Raw genomic sequence first — 12878 nt, forward strand, 5'->3', positions numbered from 1 at the left:
GTGTCATAGATTTGTCATCATTTTTAAATTAATGGCAGGATTGGTCATAAACATGTGGCCTCTAGAACTTAGCCACTGAGATAGGAGGTGGAGGAGTAAAAGCAGATTTACAAAATCACCAGTTTTTTAGTTTGTGTCACTTAATTTTTCATGCATTCCTTTTTTTCACAATACGTTTTCTTATATATATTGTTTTTTTCTTTTGTTTTTTTTTTGTTTTTTTTTTTTTTATTTATTCATGAGAGAGGCAGAGACACAGGCAGAGGGAGAGGCAGAGGGAGAGGCAGGCTCCCAGCAGGGAGCCTGATGTGGGACTCAATCCTAGGACCCCAGGATCACACCCTGGGCCAAAGGGAGGCACTCAGCCACTGAGCCACCCAGGCGTCCCTCTTATATATATTGTTAATGTTAAAACTAATTTATCTTTCTGAACATACATAACCTTTTATGAGTAGAACAGGAAGCCTAGTCAACATTAAAATATTCCTCTCCACTAATCACACACAAATATAACATTTATAGACTTATTTATAGATTATTAGTGCCCAAAAGAACTTTATTGTGCAGCTCCTGTGTTCAAATAAAATCTTACCAAGAAGCCAAATACATAAAATGGATGAAAAGTAAAGCTGCTGGAACTGCTTCAGATAAAACACAAGTGAGGAAGCTAGCAGCCCTTATTCTAATCCAACTCTTTTTTCTTTTGTTAAATTGCAAAACTTCTTGGGACGCCTGGGTAGCTCAGCGGTTGAGCATGGCTTGGCTCAGCCTGTGATCCAGGAATCCCAGGATCAAGTCCCACATTGGGCTCCCTGCAGGGAGCCTGCTTCTCCCTCTGCCTGTGTTTCTGTCTCTACTTCTCATGAATAAATAAAATCTTTAATTAATTAATTAATTAAAATTGCAAAACTTCTTAAAAGACATTTTTGTAAAAAATGGGTATGTATTGTCAACCTCAACACAAAGTGAACAACTCAAAAATGACACTCCTACCCTCACCTGTCTCAAGTGCTTCCTCTTCACTTCATCTCCCACATTTCCATTCCGCTTCCCAAAGGCAAGGTTTATCAGCACCTAGGTATGTTGCTTCAAGACATTTCCCTATGTCATAAAAGCTTGTACACACACAGTGGGAATTGGGATGGGATTATATTGTTTTAATACCTGACTTTGTTAATTTAATATCCCTTACAGTTTTTTCCACATTTATACATAGACATTTGCACTATCATTTTTACCAGTTGTATAGTACAGATCTGAGAATCATTTTAACCATTACCCTACTATGAACATTTAAATTGTCTCAGTTTTTGCAATTACAGATGATACTGCAGTGTATATTTCTAAGTAGGGTAGGATCTAGAAGTGAAATTTTTAGGTTAAAAGTCATGCTTATTTTTATATTTGGTGTACCATATTAAATTGCCCTAGAAAAATGTATATTCTCACCAACTATGCATGAAAGGAGCCATTTTTCCCCAGGCTTTCAAAAACATTGCATGTTTTCACTTCTTAGTGTTACCAACCAATCAATAATAAAGTTATCTTAATTTGCAGGTCCTGATTATTAGTGAGGGATGAGCAGTTTTCATATATATTTATTATTCAAATGCATGTGTTTTAGGCATCTGATTTTTTCACCATTTTCTAGTGAAAGAACTAAACTTTCTCTGTTTTTGTGTGTATGTGTGAGAATTCTGTGTCTGGAATTCTTTTTGTTCCATCGATCACTTGTCCACTCCTGTGCCATATGTTTTAAATACTGTAGTTTTCATTGTATGCCTTAATAGTCGCAAATTCCCCCATCATTAAGCTTTCAGATTTTTCTTGGCTCTTCCTGAGCATTTTTTACTTTTTCAAGTGAACTTGAATTTGTCAGTTCTATTTTTAAAATCCCCTTTAGGATTTTAGGATTTTAGGTTTTCAGTTTAGGAAAACTATGTCACAACATTGAATCTATCCAAAGACTAAAATGATGTCCCTTTCTGATCTTCTCTGTCTTTCTATAAAGCCTTCATTATTTTAATTGTATAAATCTTGCATATTTTTGCCAAGTTTATTGCTTGATATTTCACACTTTTAATTTTGAATGAGGATCTTTTTTGTTGTTACATTTTCTACTGGAGGTATTGTTTGCACATAACAATACTTTTACTCTCTTACCTCCAGTCATCCCACTGAGTTCTTTTTAATAGTTCTGTTATTAACTGATTCACTTTGATTTGATCGGCAGTCATGACATCCACATATAAGAGTTTTTCTTTTTGCCAGTATGTATACCTTTTAATTCTTATCCTTTTCTTATTATATTGGTTAGAACTGCCAAGAATATTATGATACTGGCACTTACTCCTTGCTTTTTATTTTACAATGAAAAGTTAGAAGCGTTTCTATTAAATGTTAGAGCTTGCCTTAAAATTAGAGATAGTACTTTATCCTGGAGTTTTTTTTTTTTTCTTGTTTAATCTAATAAAGTATTAAATCACTCTTAAAATTTCAAATTATTCAACCATATGGGCATTTATCATTAAATCCTACTTTATTATAATGTGTTATTTTAGTTCACTACTAGATTTCACTTGGTAAGTTTCCTCTATGTTTGGTTCTCGTGCACCTTACCTGGTTTTGGTATCAGAGTTAGACTATTCTGGCAGAAGCTTTGCGAAATGCTTCCATTTTTTTTTCTGGGTCCTAAATAATATTAGCATTATCCCTTCATTGAACCCTTGGTTAGAACTCCAGGAAAACTGGGCCTGATACTTTTTCAAGCAAGATATTTTCATTGTAGCATTTTTTAAAAGCCTCTTTTCAATGTTTTCTTTCAGAAGGTTTTTTAATAATCTATGATTTCCTAGAAAATATCCACTTAGATTTTGATTTATTGCTAGAAAGTACATTATCTTAAGATAGCAACTTTCATTGTTTAACTTTTTTGTGACATAGAAAATGAAAAACTAGCATCAAAAATTTTTGTGTACAGTTCACTCATTTTCTAAATGTCAATGTCTTACGTCAGGCTATCCTACTCAGTCGACGTGGGCGAATTTTAGAGGCAGTAGGGGGGTTTAAGAAACAACACAAAACGCTCCCCAAGCCCTCATCTGCCCAGATCACAGCCCAACCAGGCAGAAGCAAGACGTCAGCCAGGCCTGGGCTGCCCAGACTTTCAGGCAGTTGTCTGCTACCAACAGAACATCTCTATGTCTGTGTCAATGTGTGGGGTCAGGTTTTTTTTTAACTCGTTTAATTTTTTAACTTAAAATGTATATGAAAAACAATTTCAAATATTACTGTAAATGAAATATCACTCTCCCTTTTAATATTTGTATACTCCTATAAAAAACGTCTGTCTATTTACTACCGGAAACAGTGCTAGATACCACACTCAGAAACAGTGGAGTGGGTAGTGAGGGAACAAGACCCAGACTGGCCCCTCCCGTGGAGCCGAGACGTGACACGGAGCCCTGTGTAACATGAGAAGGCCGCCCTTTGAATAGCATGGGAAGTCATCACAGATTGACAAATCAGGACAAGACATTCCAAGAATGGAACCAGCATTTAGAAGCCACAAAGGCAAAAGCACGCAGAGTCTATTTAGGCTACATTCAGTAGATGTCAAACCGATGGTGAAGTTGCTAGAGCACGCATGGTGTCCTGTGCCGTGCTAAGGAGTGCACACTGCATCCTGAACATGGTGTAGCTTTTTTAAATCAACACATTGAATAAAATCCACCAGAGGGTCTACCAGCTACTGCAGTTTCCAAGTAGTGAGACCTGTAAGTGGTATTTCAAGAAAGCTGCAACTAGAATATTCTATGAAAATACGTAAACTATCTATTGGTGGCAGGGCCCCGGTACTGGTAGGGCCTTGTTTTTATGTTTGCCATGCATGTTCGCAGACTGCCTGAGTTCTACCCCTGATCCCTGTGGTGCCCACTGGCTCCAGATGAAGAACTCCCTTCGAGAGAGCTCTCCGACTCAGGAATTAGCCCAACTGGAAGCAGGATGCAAGGGAGGAGGCCCTCATCCACATCAGTGATGTGTGTGTATGGCAGTGAGGACCAAAGGCAGAGGCACATCTGAGAGAAGTTTAGGAGGTAGAGCTCACCCAAGAGAGGCAAGTTAGTGTCAGCCTGTGGGCAATTCCTTACTTTTCCTAAGAGACACTCAGTTCCTGGAGACTCTGTGAGACAAAACTCGCCTTTCTGCAAGAAAAGAGTAGGTTCATTCTCCAGCTTTGAATGAAGGAGGCATTCTGAAATTAAGCAAGATGCCTTGAGGAAATAGTGAAGAGTATTTACTGGAATCATCTAGATTCCCTGTCCAATAGAAATATATGAGCCACAAATATAATTTTAAATATTCTAGTGGCCACATTTAAAGGTAAAAAAAAAAGATGAAATTAATTTAATAATATATTTGACTATATTGAAAATATTATTTCAATATGGAAATGATATAAACCCTTATTAATGAGCTATTTTACTTTCTCACTAAGTTTTCAATATCCAGTGTATATTTTAAACACAGTATCTCTCACTGGTACCAGCTACACTTCGTGTGTTCAGTACCTACAATGGGGCCAGTTGCTGATGACTTCCGTTCAGATAGTGCAGATCTAGATTTCTAGAGAATAAAAAAGGACACTTTCATTTTGAGGCTTTGGTATCCTGTAATTAAATCTCAAATGTGTAGGAATTCAGATTTCATCCTCAGCCAATAGGGAAACATAGTAATTTAAGCTGGAAAGGGAAATGACCAAATTTGCATTTTATGACATAGGATGAAATAGTACACAGGTCTTCCTCTTTCCAACTAGAAATATGGAGATTTCTTTTACAGTATTTCAAATAAGAGCTTAGGAAGTCCTAACAGTAAGGTTATGATAGTTTAATTGTCCCAAATGGAGTATAATCATGATTTTTTAATCCTTTAAAAATAAAATAGCAATAATATAACTAAGATTAAAAATAGTGAACATCTATGCTGAAGGTTTTCGTTGTAACTGTTACAGTGACTTGTCTCTGAGCCTCGACTAGCTACAGATCTTGGATGAATTTGATATAATTCTTTTAAGCCTGACACCCTCTCTGGGAGCTGATGAAGAGCTCGGGCTCCATGAGACCTCTGGAGAATTTGCCATTCTGGAGGATACCTTCTCAACCTGCACCACGGCAAGGGGCACAAGAAGTGTTTTATTTTAAGTTTTAAGACCTACACTCCCTTTATTCAAATTCATTTTCTTTAAACTAGATTTCTAGTAAATAAATAGAAAAAAAACCTCTAAAACATTAATGTGCATAGGAAATGGAAATCGTATGCAAACACAAGAAATATACTTCTCCCTAATAGTCATTTATTAAACAAATAAGGATGCCAGGCGCTGCTAGACTTTGGGAACTCACGGTACCAGTTAAAAACAACATTTAGATACCAGATTTTATCTCATTAGTTAGCAATTTAAAAGTAATAGCACCCCATGCTAGCTTGTTCCGATAAATAATTCACTCGTTCAGTAGCTGTTCATCATTAGTGCCTTTTGCAAAAGCAGTGGAATGGAATCTGAAACAGCTCAGAGTACTCTAGCACTCACTGCCAACCCAAACCTGTGGCTACAGCTTGAGAATTTAAGTTCCAACAGGTATCTCTAGTTCCAAATACATAGTTTCTTGTCCTGTGTCCCCCAGGATCTAAGGCTTATCTGTTGCTCCTCCTGGGCCTTACACACTGATATGATTGGACTGGCCTCTAGACATGGTCTTGATCCATCCTGGCCTCTTCATCTTTGGCCCTCAGTCTAGCCTGGATATACACCCCCTGTTGCTTACCTGACTCCTGAGGACCTGCCTTATGGAAATACTTGGCGGGGGGGGGGGGGGGGGGGGGGGGGATGAAAGGCATATATATGGAGATGTTCATTGCATATATGGAAAAATTTGAAAACAACCCAAATATTCCCTACAAAGGCATGGTTATTTACATCGCAACTATTAAGACTATGAAAGCACATACATGCATATACAGCTCCAGAGAATCTCAATGGCATATTCTCTAAAAAGAGTGCACTTCGAGGCCCCCTTCTTAGGTCTCGCCACCCCCCTGCATTAATCAGAGTGGATCTTGTGATCCCTGTCTGCTCAGCCCTGCAGGGGCCAGCATCACTATGTTGTCCTGCTCTGTTCTGATTCAACCTCAAGACAAACACTGGAGAGCCCTGGAGAACTGAGAGTGGGCTATAAAGAGTATTTCAAGTTCTACCCTTTGGGATTGCAGGCCCCTTGGGTGATTTGTTCCTCTCTCTGTGCCCCCACTGCATGGATTCATTGCATATACTTATTTGCACCCACAAAACCGGGCTAGAAAGACAGCATTCCTTGGGATAGTCCCATGCCCTTCTGTCAGAGAAAATGTAAACCACAGTTTGAAGCAATCATGGCTCACTTCCCCAGAATTCAATTTCACAAAAAGAGTTTTTAATTTTTTTTAAATTTCTCATCAGGTTCTAGCAACAGTCTCATCATTTGGTAGCAGAGTTCTCTCTAGAGAGAAATGGTTTCTAGTTGCATTTTATCAGGCAACTATAACAGTTGAGATTTTATACTGAGGCATGTGACAATAAATCAGGCAAGCAGGGTAGCATGAAAAGAGACCTAGAAAAGGTGGGTAAAAAGCCTCAAAGGGTAGAAGAGCTAGACCTTTGCACGGTCATCAGATAATCATTACTGCTTCTTACTAACACCAAGAATGAGACATTAAAAAATGACTTGCATCTTCATAATTACTTCCCTTTGGAATTTTACATCATTTTGCAATAGTACCTTCTGAAATTTTTGCTGATGGACAACCTAAAGTGATATCTTTAATGTGAAGTATAATTGCTAACTAGTAAGCAGCCTCTACAATGGCTTCCCAGTGATTCATGCCTGGTTTTCACACCCTTGTGTAAATACCCTCCCCATTAGTGTGAGGAGAAAAACAAATAGAATTTGGCAGAAGTGAAAGAGTCTAATTCTAAGATTAGGTTACAAAAAGACTGAGGCTTCCATTTGGGCACTGTTTTTCACTCTTGGTTCGCTCACCCCAAGGGAAGCCAGCTGCCATGTTGAGAGGCCTTGCGGCAAGCCAGTGAGGCCTACCAACAAGTACATGAGTGAGCTTGGAAGCATATCCCTCCCCGGTGGAGCCTTCCAATGAGACCACAGCCTTGGCCAATGGCTTAACTGCAATCTCAGGAGACACCATGAATCAGAGACAGCCAGCTAACCTACACTCAGACTCCTGGCCCACAGAAACTGTGAGGTAAATGTGTGTTGTTTTAACCTGCTGAGTTTGAGGATAATTAGTTATATGGCAATGAATACTACACAGTAACCAAGCCATGAAGGCTACAATGGCCATTTGGTTGACCAAATAAATTTTGACTTTTTGTTCATAACTCCTAGGTAAAAATTTCAAATTTCTAGATAATTAGTGAATCATCTTTTCTCTACTAGTTATATCCTAGTTCAGACCATCCTCATCTCTAGCATCAATAGCTACAGCAGCCTCCTAACTTATTTCTGACTCCAGAGCTGTTCCCATCAACCTGTCTTCTAATTTGGCAGCCAGAGCAAGGCTTTCTAAGTTCCAGATCTGGTCACATCTCTCCCAACTTTAAAACATTTTAATGGCTATTGCCTCCTTCTCTGTGCCCAAGAGAAAACCCTGGATATCACTCTGGAGTCTTCCCTCATGCTGCCCTCATAATAAAGCTCAAATGCCTTCCCATGGCCTAGAAGCCCGCACAGCCAGCTCCCTCCTGCTCAGCTCCCAGCCACGCCACTCACTCTCCCCTCACCCTACCATCCAGCCCTGACCCTACTGTTCAGTTCCAGCTTTTGCATAGGCCATTCCCTCAGCTAGGACATATCCCTAATCCATAGTAGTCATCTGATTAAAACCAACTCAGCCTAGCTCTGTGAGCTCAGAAGCCTTCCTTGTCACTCCCTTGCCTTCCTGTCCCCTCTTGCCACCCTCTATGGACTAGTCCCTTCTCTGAGCCCCTGTGACTCTCTGCCCTACTTACCTGCAGACCCTTCACACTATTCTAGGACAGATTCTGGACCGCTTCTTTGAGTTGAAGCATTGAGCAAAACAACTCTGCTAAATTGTAAAAACGCTGCATTAATCACAGGCTTTTGTGTCCTTAGCTAAAATAGTTAGGTTGTCATTGTCCTTTTATTTTTGTAGGAAGATGGCAAGAAATTCTTCTTACAAGTTACTCCATCCAATATATGGCAAGGATTTGTAGAATCATCTAATCTTTCCATTTATAGAAATTGAGATTGACCCACAATCACGTGATCAGTTAGTTTCAAAATCAAGAACAGCACATACAATTCTTGAATCTCTGACTTCTGCCCTGAGCTCTTACGAATACTTCCTCTCTCTACTCATGCTCACAAATCCATTGACTTCTCCTTTCTGTCTACGAGAAAGGCAACACCCAGCCAGCATTACAAAACACTACATATGCCCCAAATACACTTGGCCAGGAAAGTCTTTACATAAATATTTTTACCATATCTGAAAAACTTTTATCCGTGCAAGTTTATCTGAATGATAAACTTACTTTTTCTATTCTATTGATGAAAACAATAATAAAAAATGAGTAAGATTTTTGCATATCCATTTTATTGATATCAAAGTGCTAATTTTGAGTTTACTTTCCAGCCTAGCTCTGTCAGATTTTTTACTGTTTGTACATGAAAAGAGAGTTTTAAAGATCAAATTTTACCATGTACTGCTTTTTAAATGATCATAAATCTACACATTAAACTTTTTTATTTTAATTTCTTTTTATTTTTTTATTTTTTTAAAGATTTTATTTATTTATTCATGACAGACACAGAAAAAGAGGCAGAGACATAGGCAAAGGGAGAAGGAGATTCCTCAAGGGAAGCCAGATGTGGGACTCGATCCCAGAACCCCAGGACCATGCCCTGAGCCAAAGGCAGACACTCAACCACTGAGCCACCCAGGCGTCCCTTAATTTCTCTTTTAATTAAGGAGGGAGAAGCAGGCTCCACACTGGGAGCCCGACGTGGGACTCAATCCTGGGACTCCAGGATCGTGCCCTGGGCCAAAGGCAGGCACTAAACCACTGAGCCACCCAGGGATCCCCTAATTTCTCTTTTAAATAATTTTTTAGGTTTTGAATCTGGAAGCCTGCAACATGGCAAATTTTAAAAATTGCACCTCTCTCACCCACCCTAGAAGAAAGTAACCTACTCTAGTTGAAAAAGTGAGCCATGAATCATTAAAAACAAAACAAAACAAAAACCACCTGTAATCAAAACTAAATATTTTGGCACTTGGAAAAAAGCAATCAATATCATTTCAGAGAATATAGCAACAATTGTAAATTGTAGCAATTCATATCTGCTTCCTTCAGCCTACCTCCAGATAGCTAGCTACCTCGGTTGGTCTACCTGATGCCCCAGGATGATGTCTGACAGCTATGATCATCCCTATCTTACACGTGGGCAGAGATCAAGAGAGTTTCATGAATCCACGGCCGGCCCTACCTACCATTTGCAGGACCCAGGCCAAGAGAACCCATGGAGGTCCACATACTGTGTGCCTTTTGGTATTAGAGATATATGGTGCCTCTAAAGCTTGGAGCCTACAGCTGGCTTCTCAGAGCAGACTTTTTTTTATTAAGAGAGCCATAATGTGAGTCTTTTAAAACTAGATCCAGGGACACCTGGGTGGGTCAGTGATTGAGTGTCTGCCTTTGGCTTGGCTCTTGATCCCAGGGTCGACTTGAGTCCCACATCAGGCTCCCTGGGGAGAGCCTGCTTCTCCCTCTGCCTGTGTCTCTACCTCTGTGTGTCTCTCATGAATAAATAAATAAAATCTTTAAATAAATAAATAAATAAATAAATAAATAAATAAACCAGATCCAATACTCTTATCAGAGTCTCATCATAATCAGGGGGTAAGGCTCTCAAGTCAGCCCTTGAATCAAAACAGGGCCAGTTGGACTGGGGGTATTTTAAGCTCTGACTTCATATTCCCTAAATTGCCCTATGAAATAGAATACACATGTTAAGAAGCCATGCACTACCATAGAGGATATTACTAATGGTTACCAACCTCACAGTCATTTTTAAAGGATCCTGAATTTCCCTGCCATGGGATTTGGGCAGACGGCCCTAGCCTCTGTTCTAAGGGTAGGCCGAGAGTAGCCAAAGCAAATCAGTCAAGTTATATCTGCCCTGTCACAAAACTGGATTAGACATGGACACACAGTCTAAATCACTTCAATCAGCAAGGATATAAGACTCTAAGTGAGTTACTACTCTTTTTATAGAACAATTTTCATGTCCTAATTATTTCCTATTCTTCCTCTTTTCTGAGGCTTGTACTTCTCTGCCACTGTCTCCCTGCCCCAAAGTCTATGTACCTCTTCCTCCCTAGATTTGGAGGGCCCTTTTTTCTACATGAAAAAAAGAAGAAAGTTTATTTTTAAAATGAAGAAGAGAAAGAAAAAGAAGAAAGTAAAAAAATGGGAGTGTAACATGTGGATAACCTCTAACTCGTACAGTTCCTGGCATTCAATCTATAGATCTAAACATAAAATATGGTTCCACTTATGTGAAGTACTTAGAATAGTCAAATTCATGGAGACAGGAAGTACAATGGTGGTTACTTGGGGCTAGGAGAAGGGAGGAATGGAAAGGTGCTCTTTACTAAGTATAGTTTTATGCTGGAGATGATGAAAAAATCTGGAGATGGGCAATTGTGTTGATTACACAACAATGTGAATGTGCTTAATGCCACTGAACTGCACATTTTAAATGGTAAGTTTTATGCATACTTTACCACAATAAAAAATTTAAAAGTGTGTGTGCGTATAGCATACATCAATATGTAGTATTTATTACATAGCTATATATAAATCAACATGTAGTATTTGTTACATAATTATATAACTATGATTTTTAATGTAGCTTTATCTGTTTCACTTCCTCATTAAGCTATTTGCTAGCCCAGCCCTTGATCATTCCAGAGAGCAAACTCAAAATGGATGACGTCAGCACAAGTCATCCTCAGGGCTGGGAAACGGCTCCACAGAGCCAACCCGTACTGTGATAAAGGAAATGATGTAGTGCTCACAATGGGCAGAGACTGCTCCAAAAGCTCTGTGTATATATTTATTATTATTATTATTTAAATTCAATTAACATATAGTGTATTATTAGCTTCAGAGGTAGAGTTTAGTGATTCATCAGTTGCATATAACACCCAGTGCTCATTACCAGTGCCCTCCTTAATGCCCATCACCCACTTACCCCATCCCCCCTCCTCCCCAGCAACCCTCAGTTTGTTCCCCGTAGTTAAGAGTCTCTTATGGTTTGTCTCCCTCTCTGATTTCATCTTATTTTATTTTTCTCTCCCTTCCCCATGACCCTCTGTTTTGTTTCTTAAATTCCACATATGAATGAGATCATATGGTAATTGTCTTTCTCTGATTGATATACTTTGCTTAGCATAATACCCTCTGGTTTAATCCACATCATTGCAAATGGTAAGATTTCATTTTTTGATAGCTGAGTAATATTCCATTGTGTGTGTATGTGTGTGTGTGTATATATATATATATATCATCTCCTTTACCTCTTCATCTGTCAATGGACATTTGGGCTTTCTCCATAGTTTAGTTATTGTGAACATTACTGCTATAAACATTGGGCAGCAAGTGTCCCTTCAGATCACTACATTTATATCTTGTGGTAAATCTCTAGTAGTGCAATTTCTGGGTTGTAGGGTAGCTCTATTTTTAACTTTTTGAGGAACCTCCATACTGTTTTCCAGAGTGGCTGTATGAGCTTGCATTCCCACCAGCAATGTAAGAGGGTTCCCTTTTCTCTGCATCCTCTCCAATACCTGTCATTTCCTCACTTGTTAATTTTAGCCATTCTGATTGGTGTGATATGGTATCTCATTGTGGTTTTGCCTTGTATTTCTCTGATGCTGAGTGATGTTGAGCATTTTTTCATGTGTCTATTGGCCATTTGTATGTCTTTTTTAGAGAAATATCTGTTCATGTCTTCTGCTCATTTCTTGACTGGATTATTTGGTTTTTGGGTATTGAGATTGATAAATTCTTTATAGATTTTGGATACTAGCCCTTTAGCTGATAAGACATTTGTAAATATCTTCTCCCATTCTGTAGGTTGTCTTTTGGTTTTGTTGAGTATTTCCTTTGTTGTGCAAAAAGCATTTTATCTTGATAAAGTCCCAGTAGTTCATTTTTGCTTTTGTTTCCCTTGCCTTTGAACGTGTCTAGCAAGAAGTTGCTACAGCCAAGAGCTAAGAGGTTGCTATATGTGTTCTCTATGATTTTGATGGATTTCTGTCTCATATTCAGATCTTTCATCCATTTTGAGTTTATTTTTGTGTATGGTGTAAGAAAATGGTGCAATTTTATTCTTCTGCGTGTGGCTGTCCAGTTTTCCCAATACCACTTATTGAAGAGACTGTCTTTTTTCCAGTGGATATTCTTTCCTGTTTTGTCAAAGATTAGTTGACCATAGAGTTGAGGGCCCATTTCTGGGTTCTCTATTCTGTTCTACTGATCCATGTGTCTGTTTTTGTGCCAGTATCATACAGTCTTGATGATGACAGCTTTATAAAAGCTCTGTGTATATTAACTCATTAACACATATAAGAACTCTATGAGATAGGTAGTATTTTGCTCACTTTGTAGATCAAGAAACTGAAGTACTAAAAGACTAAATAACTTGTCCCAAGTTCAAAAAGCTAGTAAATGAGGTAGCTGGGATTCAAACCCAGGTACTCTGTCCCCAGAATTATTGCACTCTTCTGCCCAA

The sequence above is a fragment of the Canis lupus genome, chromosome 29 (genome assembly GCF_011100685.1).
Source record: "Canis lupus familiaris isolate Mischka breed German Shepherd chromosome 29, alternate assembly UU_Cfam_GSD_1.0, whole genome shotgun sequence".
NCBI lineage: Eukaryota > Metazoa > Chordata > Mammalia > Carnivora > Canidae > Canis > Canis lupus.